We start from the raw sequence: 12191 nt of genomic DNA on the forward strand, positions 1-12191 counted from the left end.
GAATATATTTTTATATTCCCAATTACTGATTTATTAGATTATTTTATAATAATTAACAATAACATCTATTATTTTTAATTACTAATTATTTGTTAATAAGATCAAAACAATTGTTTGTTTATATAATACAAAATTATTAATAATACAGTTTAGTATTTATTTAAATTTCTAATTTAAAAATCCTCAATATTATAACTCATTAACCCATAAACAACCCGGCCGAGGTGAACTTCCCCGACCTTCAACTCGTTGAAGGAAATGGGGTTCAGCCTTTCCAGCGGAACCGAGCAAGCCGCGCCACCACTGCCAGTAGGGTCCGAGAAAGACGACCGTATCTCAAAATCGCATTCTGCTGCGGTCTCCCTTCGCTGACGGGCGAAGTCATCGTGGATTTGAAGGAGGACTCGCTTGTCGAATCTCTGCGTGGCGTCACGGACGAGGGCTTGCTTCTTGAATAACTCTAAGCTCATCATTAAGCAAAACAGGTCCTCCATCCTGCTAGTTTCTTATTCCACTTTCCCTTACTAAATTCTCCTGCTGTTAACTACGACTGCAAGTACACGTTCTCCTTATTAATTAATGTGTTGCAGATCTCTTATGTGCTAAAGTTATATTTAAGAAATAAGAGAGGCGTGGTATCACATTTATCTAAAGCGAAACCCTTCACACGAGTGATGTGCTGATCCCTTCTTTCACAAGAAACCTAGTTTCTTCCGTCCTACTTTCAGTCGAAAGATTCTTCCTTTTTCTCTTTTTCAAAAGCAGTACCTCCCACCCTTCATTGTGACAAAAGCAAATTTGAAATCCCATTCTTCATCGTGACAAAAGCTATTTTGAGAACGGAAGAAACGGTTGTGACGTAACGTTATTAGTAATTGGCGTACCAATTTTTGAGCTTTTTTTGGCATATATATACTTTTTATAAAAACCAAATAATTATAAAGCTGTAATAATTTTTTAAAAATTTATGATTATTTTAATAATAAACTTTTTATAAAATTACATTTATTTATATATGTTGAGGAAGAAAAGATATATATTTATAATATTTACAACTTTAAATATTAAATAACTTTAAAATAATTAAATTAGTTATAATTTTCTTTGTGTAATTTTAGAATAATTTAAATAGTTAATTTTTTTTAAAAGAGTATTTTAAAATTAAATAAATATTCTTTTAAAATTAAATCAATATTCTTTTAAAAGTTGCCATGGAAAAGTATATATTAAATGAATTTTTATTTTAAACTTCACTACATAAAATTTGAAGACAAAAATTAATGAGAATAAATTTCACAAAAATCTAGAAATGCACTTTCAGACATGTAGGTAAGTTTACATTGGTTTCACAGGACTTCCTAAATCTAAAAATTATTGAAAACCTAACACAAAACAATGGGGCTTCCTTTAGAACTTTTGGCTTTCTGTAATTTATCGTTTTCTTACATTATATTTTACATTATGAAATTTTATATATAATGCTAAACAAACAATGTGGCTTCCTTTAGAACTTTGGGCTTTCTGTAATTTATGGTTTTCTTACATTATATTATACATTATAACTGTAATGAAATTTTATATATAACCCTAAAAATAAGTAAATATTCCTTGCTTCTTAATGAGTACCGATTACTATCAACCCTTGTGAACATTGTGATTTCTAAGGTGATTTTATAATTTATTCAATCATGGGAAAAAAACAATTTTCATTTTTTTTTACCTTAATTAAAATGGAAAGCAATATAAAGCAATATAGATTATGAAAATATTATTATAATTAATAATTCGATAGAGAATTTTTTTTTTTCAAGGATTTTTCTGGGCGCATGCACATATTAAACATGTATGCTCCTCATCGAGATAGAACTCTATTTTGGGAGAAAATCGACAGATCAAACATTTTGAAGATTAATGGCCTTATTCTAGCCAGGGACCTCAATTCCACATTAATGGCACATGAATCATAGGGTTTGCATATTAGGATTCATCCATTGGCGGAAAGGTTACATAAACTATTTGCGGACTGTCATTTGGTAGATATTTTCCCTTGTCCTCTTGTCCCAACAGGGACCAATAGGCGAGCGGGGGGTAGTTACATTAGAAAAGGACTTGAATGCTTCCTGGTTCATAAGGAGTTGTTCGAATGGTTGGGACATCTCCAGTCCTCTATCCACAGAACATACATTTTTTATCACACTCCTATATTATTGAATTGGCAGATGGAGAACATCCGGAAAGGGATCCCTTTCAAATTCAATAAAACTTGGTTGGAGGACTCCGATTTCATTGAGCTCATACACACGATCTGGTTTGATTTGTTTGAACACTACGAAGGCTCCAAGATGCATACTATGGTATATAAGCTAAACATCATGAAATCGAGCACTAGAATTTGGGAGAGGCACAAGAAGAAACAAATGATTGCCAAGTTGAAAAACAGTTCAAAGTTGATATTAGATTTTGGATCGTCCTTGGAACGTATCAACCCAACACAATAGGACCTGGATAAGCTGAGAGGACTGGAATAATGGAAAAAAGAGATATTGAACATTCAGGATGTCACTTGGCATCTAAAAAGTAGAGCACCGTGGCTTCGCGATGATGACATGAATACCAAGTTCTTCCATAAATACGCCTCCCACCAGAAAATCTGTAACACAATTGGCTGATAGAATCGTTTGATGATAAAAGATTTAATACAACTAGGGACATCCAAAGAGAAGTTGTCAGGTTTTTTGAACACTTTTATCAAGCCAGGGGAGAGGTTGATTTTGAAGACTAGGTTTGGAAAATTAACCAATATTCCACTATGTTTGATGACGAAGCGAATGAGGAATTATATAAGCTTGTCACTTTGCAGGAAATTGAACAAACACTGAGCTCTTTTGCAAAAGACAAAATCCCCAACCCAGATGGATGGACCGTGGAATTGTACATACACTTCTTTGATCTGTTTGGAAAATGCCTCCTGAATATTGTTGAGGAGGCCAAACTACGCAGGCGAATTTCTGGTGCAATAAATTCCACATTTCTCGCTTTAATCCCAGAGAACTCTTCTCCTAAAACATTCTGGGATTTCAAGCCAATCTCTTTGTGCAATATCTTTTACAAAATTATCTCAACGTTGATTGCCAGGCACATAAAAGGGGTCCAGAGAATAGTTTGGGTTTCTTAACAACCGCCAGATACATGATGCGATAGCTGTGGCACAGGAAGCCATTCATACAATCCATTCGAGAAAAAAGGAAGTGATGGTCATGAAAATTGATTTACACAGAGCATTTAATAGTTTGGATTGGTCTCACATTAGGCTTATTCTGTATAAGGTGGGACTCATAAATCATAATGTCGAATGGATTATGGCTTGCATCTCTTTGGCATGCTTCCCGGTGATCACCAATGGTTTCCCAACACATTTCTTCAAAGCTGGTCGCGGTCTCAAATAGGGATATTCCCTCTCTCCCTTAATATTTCTTCTTGTTATGGATGGAATCAGTCTTAAAATAAAAGGAGCTTAGTCATGTAGTATCTTTCAAGGAACCCAGATAACGGGTATTGTTAACATTACTCATTTGTTTTTTGTCGATGATATCTTAACCTTTGGAATCATTTCGAGAGCTCAATGGGAAGCCCTGTTTTACATATTTTCTAGATTTGGGGCCACCTTTGGTCTACAATCCAATGGCGGGAAATCCACGCTATATTATTATGTAGGAAACATGGCGGACATTGAACACAATGCATGAAATTTTGGCATCATAATAGCACCACTACAAAACGAGATACACTATCTGGGATATCACATTAAGCCATGCGACTACATAATTTCGAACTGGAGTTGGCTAATTCATAAATACAAGTAGAAACTCTCAAACCGAACAAACCAATTTTTATCATCGGGTGGCAGATACATTTTAGTCCAGGTTGTTATCACTCAGGTTGTCCTTAAGCTCCGGAAAAGGATACGGCCGAGGTAACCACAGACCAACTTTGGACTGCAGGTTCTAGCCAACCTGCAATCAGAGAGGGCTCTCTCTTTAAGATTTAGCTTTGTTGAAAAGGATTTTAGGCTAGGTCTCGAGTTCAGAGGGTTTTGTTTTGTTTTTGGTGGGAAAATTGATGTCTTCAGATAGAGAGGCAAGGCATAGTCTGGAAGTTTCAAACCATTGGGCGTGGAGTCGAGGATTGTGACTGCTGGTGCTTTCACTTGGTCACAACAGAGGGAAAATGGAGCAAGACAGCTGCGCAGGAAATAATGTTTCAGGTCTAAGTGATGGAAAGAAATGCTAAGCGATGAGGGGCAGTTAAGAATCTCTCAATCAACTTAGCAGAGGGAAGTAACAGAGCGCTACCTAGGGGTAGTTAAGAATCCCTAGATAATTGGCAAACACAGGTGAATCGGGGTAAACATGAGCCAGAAGGAATTCATATTCATAACCAATTCATTCAGAGGAAAACATAAAGAAACAGCAGAAATTGAGCATAGAGAGTATTTAAACTAATTCTAAGCTATTCTTTCTTTCTGCTATTTAGATAGTGATAACAATAAAACAGAGGTAAGATGCACTTATTGTTTCATGCTGCAGCACAAGAATTCCATCTTCAGTCTCTAAAACATTCATTTATAACAAACAATTTGCTCTCCAAGCTTTCTGCAATCTTTGATTATAGAAACAGTCAGGTATACAGTGCGGGTCTCTAGTGAAAATTCTCAATTGAACAACCCTTGAAACAATGTAGGGGGTGGTATATATAGGGCAAAACTTTCTACAGAGTTATTTATTACATCTTGACCTAATCGGGTCATAAAAAATAATTAATTGACCTACTCCTATCTGAAATAAATGCATGAAAATATCTCAGGCTGCGCTGGGGGCGGTCGTATCAAAAACTGAATAACTTATGTAGTCCTTGGTGGCTTGGTGCAGGTGCTTCTAAAATAAATGTGCATGGGCTTCTGCTTCTTTGCTGTCCTGTGCTTTGAATGCCTTAATTGTGATTTGAGGGCAAGGATGGGCTTACGCCTCTTGATTTGACTTTCTGGGGGGGGCTCATCAATGTTCAGGTGCTTCGAGCCCCTAAAAAAATCTTCGGCTGATACTCTTTGGCTTTTCTTATTCCTCTGATATTCTTTGGCAATAAACCGATGTTGTTCTGACGTGCTGGGGGTCTAAATCATCATTTAATGGAAGTTGTTCGGCCTCTGTATCCTCTGAAATTGTTTTCTGCTCCTTTCGGTATGCTCTGTGAAGAAAACAGATCATTTTTGCACCTTTCGGGCTTCCTGGGGGCTGCATAACGAAAGATTCCCTGAAGATTCTCCATTTCGGCCTAAAAAATCCTGCAAATCGCTCATCAAAAACTGCCTCAGAATCGGATTCCGGGGCTCCGAAGTGCGATTTTTTGCTCCTTCGCGCCAAAAAAGCGCTGATGACGTCAGCATGACGTCAGAATGATGTGACATTGTACGGCGGGTGATGTCAGCTGATGACGTGGTGGGATGACGTCAGCATGACGTCATCATGTACGGATGGTGACGTGGCAGGTACGGTGGCAGGGATACATGGCAGTGACGTGGCAGGAGGCCACGCAGGTAGGTGACTCGACATGGTGACTGGGCAGGGGGTGATGTAAGCGGCGATTGTGCAGGGGGTGATGTGGGATGTGACGTCACGGGCGGTAAGCGGTTTTGTGGCGCACCGCTTATGGACAAAGGTGGTTTCAGGGGAGAGGGCTCCGCCATAGCCCAACACTTGACGCGTGGCGGGAGGTACGGCGGTAATACCGCCCATCTCCCGGAGGCTAAACGTCGGGCAGGTCGGGGATGGGACGGCCCGCCCACCGTTGATCTATGGGGCGAGTGATCCAATGGTTGGCGGGGAGTGTGATATGACGGAGGGATAAGGGGCGGCATATGCGCAGGAATATTCCCTTTTTGATTATTTGCGGCAGCGAGTTTAGACTTAGGGAATGGGGTTTTTATGTGTTAAAAAGGCATGGGTTAATATATTTACATTCGGACTTAGGGACAAGGGTGGAATATGGGTTTTTTGACAAGCGGGGTTAAAATTTTATGTACAGAACGTAGGAAACAGGTGCAAAAATGGGTTTTTTAAGGTTTTTGAGGGGTTTTTGGGCTAGGGGAGAGGTTACTAGCTGACCAGATGTCAAACTAGCTCCTTAATGACTCGGATGGGCTAAAGACAGCCCCAGATGGACTGTGATTTCCCGGACTCAGTAGAATTATGGCTATAATGCCCGGGAGGGAGTATTTACATAAGGGAGTTTTATATACATGATTTTAATAGGGGAAGGGAAAAACTGATAGGGAGTTATATAATAAAGTTAGTAGTTAATATGGAGATGAACAGAGGGCGCTAAGGTATGAGACCTTAGGCTTTGTTGGGAAAAGAAGGCTCACAGAAGATGAGTGAGCAATGCTTGGGTGAAGCAGATCCTCACCAAGGCGAATGTCATGGAAATGATGAAACTGAGAGACTCAAGCAGATCTTGACCTCTTGGGGGATGTTAGTAAGTGACTTGGGGGAAATGAGAAGAAGGGGAGGTTAGTGAATTCCAGCTTGAGTACCTCCTTTGCATGCAAAAATGCCTGATAACTGTGATCTGAAAAGATAAGACATTGCGAGACACAAAATTGATCATCAATCATCATTCTGCCACCAAACAGCTACCTACCCAGCCTATTGTCCTAACATTTTTTCTTCTTTTCTGATTAGGGTGCACTTAGACTTGCAGACCCAGAATTACAATTTTTCTTTTGAATGTTTCCTATCTAAATCTGCACTTATTTCTGCCAGGGCCCAGATTAAACAGTTGAGTCCCTTTGATTCTCTACCTATCTACAAATTTGCCAAGGTTAAACTGTTTGGACAGATGCATTCTCTATATTCTACAACAGGAAATTGAAACCTAGGGAGACCAAGATTAGACTGTTTGGACCTCCCTTAAATGAAAACTCTTCAAAACTGGAACAACTCATCAAAATGGAATCTTAGCAGTGGCATTTGGACTAGCCCACTCTCATGGTATCTTCTGGAAATATGGAACACTGCAGCTTGCAAAGTATGACATATTTGGCATGTAAAAATGTCAATCATGAAAAATGAAACCCTGTTGCAACAGGAGGCTAACAGTGGCTCCACTTGGGGATGGCCTTCCCTTGTGGAAGGCCAAGAACAACAGATCAGATTGCCTTGATCTTCTGTTTGTTGCTGTGGTCTGGGAAATTCTTCTTTGTTCTGGCTGTTAAAGATATGAAACTTTGAACTATGAACAACTCCTCCTCAACTGAGTTACTGTGAATTGTACAGCATCTCCTGCTTTCTTCTGCGTGCTTGATCTCTTATGTATAATGCTGCTGGAACATGCCTTTTAAAATAGTTTAGGGACATGGATCAAACTGTTGTGTTTGCCTTGCTTTTGCTTAGAGCAAGGTGCTGATATGAACTGAAAATTTTGCTCTGTTTTGATACTCTTGAGACTGGAAAATTTGCATTGGCTGCATCCTCACCGAATTTACTGTTATTCCTCAAACAATCGGCCTGTTTATACAAAATAAAAACTGAGTGCTGGTATTTACAAATAATATTGTACAAAGATATTTACAGAATTTGCATTGTTTCAACCACAAGGATCATGATAATGTTTCAACATCCTGCTATTCACAGGGCCTTCTTCAACAGTGTTGTCCTCCATAGATCTGAGAAAATAAGTGTTATTTCCCTGAACAGCAACAACAAGAAATGGACCTTTCCATAGAAAATCAAACTTTGCATTCTTGCAAAATTTGAGCTCTGTCATAAACTTGTTCTCTGGTTTGCTGAAGGTGAATTGTCTGATTAATCCTTCTTTGAATGTCATTTGGTTCAGCCTGAATCTCTTGTAACAGCTTGATAGTAGGAAGGCCCAGGGATGAAGGAAATCTAGCCTCCATGCCATATACTAGCTCATAAGGGCTCATTCCAATGGATCTTTTGCTTGAAAGTCTGTCTGCCCATAGGGCATTTACCAGCTTTTTGTGCCAGTTCTTCTTGTTTTCTTCCAGCACTTTCTTTATGATGTTGATAAGGCTTTTGTTAGATGATTCTTCCAAGCCATTACCTTGAGGGTAATAAGCTATAGAGTGGCCCAGGGTGATATGAAACTTATGGCAGAAATTGATCATCTTTTTGGACTTAAAGGCAGCGGCATTGTCAGTGATAATTTTCTCAGGGCAGCCAAATCTGGAAAGGATATTGCACTCAAGGAATTGGATAATGATGGTATCATTGGCTTGTCTACAGGGAATGGCTTCAACCCACTTAGTGAAATAGTCGGTGGCTGTTAGGATCCATCTGTGTTGTCCTGAGGAAGAGGGATGGATTTCTCCAATGAAGTCAAGACCCCATTGTTGAAAAGGTTTTTCGGTGGAGATGGGTTTAAGGGGCAGGGGTAATAACTTCCTCTTGCCTTCAAAGATTTGGCACTTGTGACATGATATGGACAACTTTTTTACATCTACGAAAAGAGTGGGCCAATAGAAACCAGCCCTTGGAATTTTATCAGCAGTGGACTTCCAGTAGAGTTGTCCTCCACAATCACCTGCATGGAATTCTTTCATGACATTGTTAGTTTCATTCATGGTTAAACAATTAAGCAATATACCTTCATGATTTCTCCAAAATAATGCACCATCTATAACACAAAACTTTAAAGCCTTCATTTTCAAAAATCTTTTCTTGGTTCTGGACAATCCTGGGGGAGCACACAGGTTTAACAATACAAAGCATATATCAGCGTACCATGGGGATTGTAAAAATATTTCACTGATCTGTGGTGTCGCCAGCTCCGGTTCATTGTCCAGCTGGTTAATTTCTAAGGCTTGAAAATTTGTCTCGAACATCAGTTTAGCTAAACCTTGTCCCTTTATCAGCTTGGTTGGTTTTATTTCAATGTCATATTCGAGGATACTTGCAATCCACTTACCTCTTTTGCCTTCTAGTCCCTCTTGAGTCAATATGTCTTTAACAGCAGCGTGTGGGACATAGGCAATCACATGTGAATATAAAATGTACACTCTGAAATCCTTGATGGCCTTAACAAGTGCGTAGGCATGTTTTTCCATGATTGGGTACTTCAACGGGGCGTCTCTTAAGGCTTGGCCGAAAAAAGCGATTGGTTTTTCGTTTCCTTCTTCATCTTTTTGTAACAAGACAGCAGCGATTGTGTGATCAGATGCAAATGAGAAAATAATAAAATCTTTGTCGAACTGTGGACTAGTTAGGACAGGGGTTTGGGTTAAGGCGGATTTGATACTCTCAAATGCTTGCTTGGCTTCCAGGGACCATCTTACCTTAGCATCCTTCTTTAACATGTTGCTTAACAGTCTTATTAATTCAGCCAGATTCTGAATGAATCTTCTCAAAAAGTTGATTTTCCCAAGGAATGCTTGTAGCTCTTTTATGTTTCTGGGGTATGGAATTTGGAGGATGGCTTGTATTCTTTCAGGATCAATTCTGATCCCATCCTTTGATATGATGTGGCCAAGTAATTTGCCTTCTTCAAGGCCAAACAGAGACTTCTTGGGGTTCAAGGAAATGCCATATTTCCTACATGTCATGAAAATTTGCCTGAGATGCTTGAGGTGTTCTTCATCAGATTTGGAAAATGGGGTTAAGTCATCAAGGTAGACAACTAGGAAGTCATGTATTTCTTTGGCGAAAGCAATATCCATTGCACGTTGAAAGGTAGCACCAGCGTTTTTAAGTCCGAATGGCATCTTTACATACTTAAATGTTCCCCAGGGTGTGGTAAAAGCTGTTTTGTCTTGGTCATCTGGGTGAACAAGTATTTGGTTGAAACCTGAAAAACCATCTAGTAAAGAGATTCTAGATGAACCCACTACTCTCTGCAATATGTGGTCCATTTTGGGCAGAGGATAGTGGTCTTTTAAGGAGACTTGATTTAAATTTCTGAGATCTACATAAAATCTGATTTCACCTGTCTTTTTTCTCGTAGGGACAAGATTGGATACCCATTCGGAGAATCTGATGGGTGCTATAATGCCTGCTTCAAACATCCTCTTTACTTCCTTCTCAATTGAGGGAAGAAGCATGGGGTTAATTCTTCTAAGTTTCTGCTTGAAGGGTTTCTGGTTTGGTTTTAAAGGAATGGTGTGTTGGATCACCGAAGTGTCATAGGATTTCAGATCCTCATAGCTCCAAGCAAATACATCTTGGAATTCTTTGAATAAGTCAATGTACTTGGGCTTTTGATCGGGTGGTAAATTTTTGGACAGTTTGATCATTTTTGGCTTTTCTGGTGTCCCGATGTTGTGTTCTTCTATCTCAGTGTTTATGGACTGCAATTTTGGTTTTCTGGGAACGTCATTAGAGTCAAACATGTCTTCTAGCGGGGTTAGACCAGCAGGCAAAAAATTGTCTTTCAAGTCAATGACCTTTGCCTCTGTTTTGTCTATCTCTTCTACCTGCGTTCGTTTCAGTTGTTCTATGTTTTCATTGTCAAAAATAGTTGGTTTCAAGATCTGTTTGGCTGTTGCAGCTGTTATATCTTGTTGATTTTCAGTTGTTAGGTGTTCTAGATCTGTCATAGCATCCATGTCAATGTTGATACTTGAAAACTCATGCTCGAGGGTGAGAAAATTATTAATCTGGGCATCATTTTCGAATACTTGCCAGTCTTTAACGTTATTTGGGATTGCAGGCCTATGTTTTATTTCAGCTGTGAAGTGATGGTTTGGGTCAAAAGGAAGCTTGCATGTACTAGCAAAGGTGGCTAGGCTGTGTGCATGAATGTTGTGATTTCTGGAAATCTTGTCAAGCTTGAATTCAGTGAATGTTTGGAGTATGTTAGTAGCAGCAGTCCTATAGGCTCTCATTCTATTGTCATTGGTAACAAAATTACCTTTCATCTGTTGTATAACTAGGTCAGAGTCACCCAAGATAGACACTTTTACAGCTCCTAGAGCTCTGAGGAGTTTAAGGCCTAAAAGCAGAGCCTCATACTCTGCCATGTTATTTGTGCATTTGAAATTCAATCTGTAGGCATGGCCTTCTGCATGGTTGTTGTGTGTATTGTGAATCCAGACACCTGCACCTACTCCTAACTTGTTGACAGAGCCATTAAACTCTAAATACCATGTGATTTCTTGCTTATGGTCAGCATCAAGAGATTGAGCTGCTTTAGGATTGGGCAGATTTGAAATTTCTATCTGGGGAACTTCTTTTGGTAGGCTGGTTGCATCAGCTGCTGTGACAGTTTCATGGGTGTATGCAACCAACTCTTCATTGATGTGTGCTTGTTGCTCTAGAGCTAGCGGTTTACCCTCATCGGGTAAATTTATTTCATCATTAAATAAAATGAAAGAATCCATATCGGAATGAATTGAATAAATGGGAAAATTTTCAGGCTTACTTTCACTACTCACTACATACTTCATGAGCGTTTCTCTGTACAGTCTCTTTGGTTGCCCAAATACTGAAATAGTAGCGTAGGAAAGGTCTAATTGAAGGGATCCTTGGAGCTTTGCTCCCCATGATCTTGACAGGAGCATACCGTACTTTGGTGGAATGTCAGCGACCACTACATCCATGATGATGGTCTTGTTGGGATATTGGACTAAGGAGACACACAAGTCTTTGATGAGGCCTAAACATTTCACTTGACTTGAGTCAAATGAGTACAGATCTTTGTAAGGTCTTGTAACATCAAGATTCAGTTTTTCCATAACTGCTTTGGGCATAAGATTGTGCGATGCCCATGAGTCAAACATAGCATTGTGCAATACTTTGTCATGTATATGAAAACTGACATAAAAGGGTGGGACAAGTCCATGTGTTGATTTTCCGTTAACTTCTGGGCCAAATAGCAGCTCTGGGGTGTCGTCTAAAACATTGACATCATCCTTAACCTCTGGCATTTGAAGTGATCTTTGAATTTGCTGCCTATATACATTGTGTTTGGCCAATTCTGAGAGGGGAATGGATATTTTTAACTTAGCTATTTCTGTCTCTAAGTTGAATGGCTTTTCTAGTGGAGTCTTGGTGTTGATAACAGCAGTTTTTTCTGTTTCATTTGAATTATCTGCGTTTTGCTCTTGTTTATCACTGCTATGGGAAGTTTTTGCTTGCGGTTTTTCAACTTCAGGAGTACTTTTTGAGACGCTGTTTGAA

Source organism: Pinus tabuliformis, chromosome 2_2, assembly GCF_031772625.1.
Source record: "Pinus tabuliformis cultivar Carrire ecotype Pingquan chromosome 2_2, CPIR1, whole genome shotgun sequence".
NCBI classification, from domain to species: Eukaryota; Viridiplantae; Streptophyta; class Pinopsida; order Pinales; family Pinaceae; genus Pinus; species Pinus tabuliformis.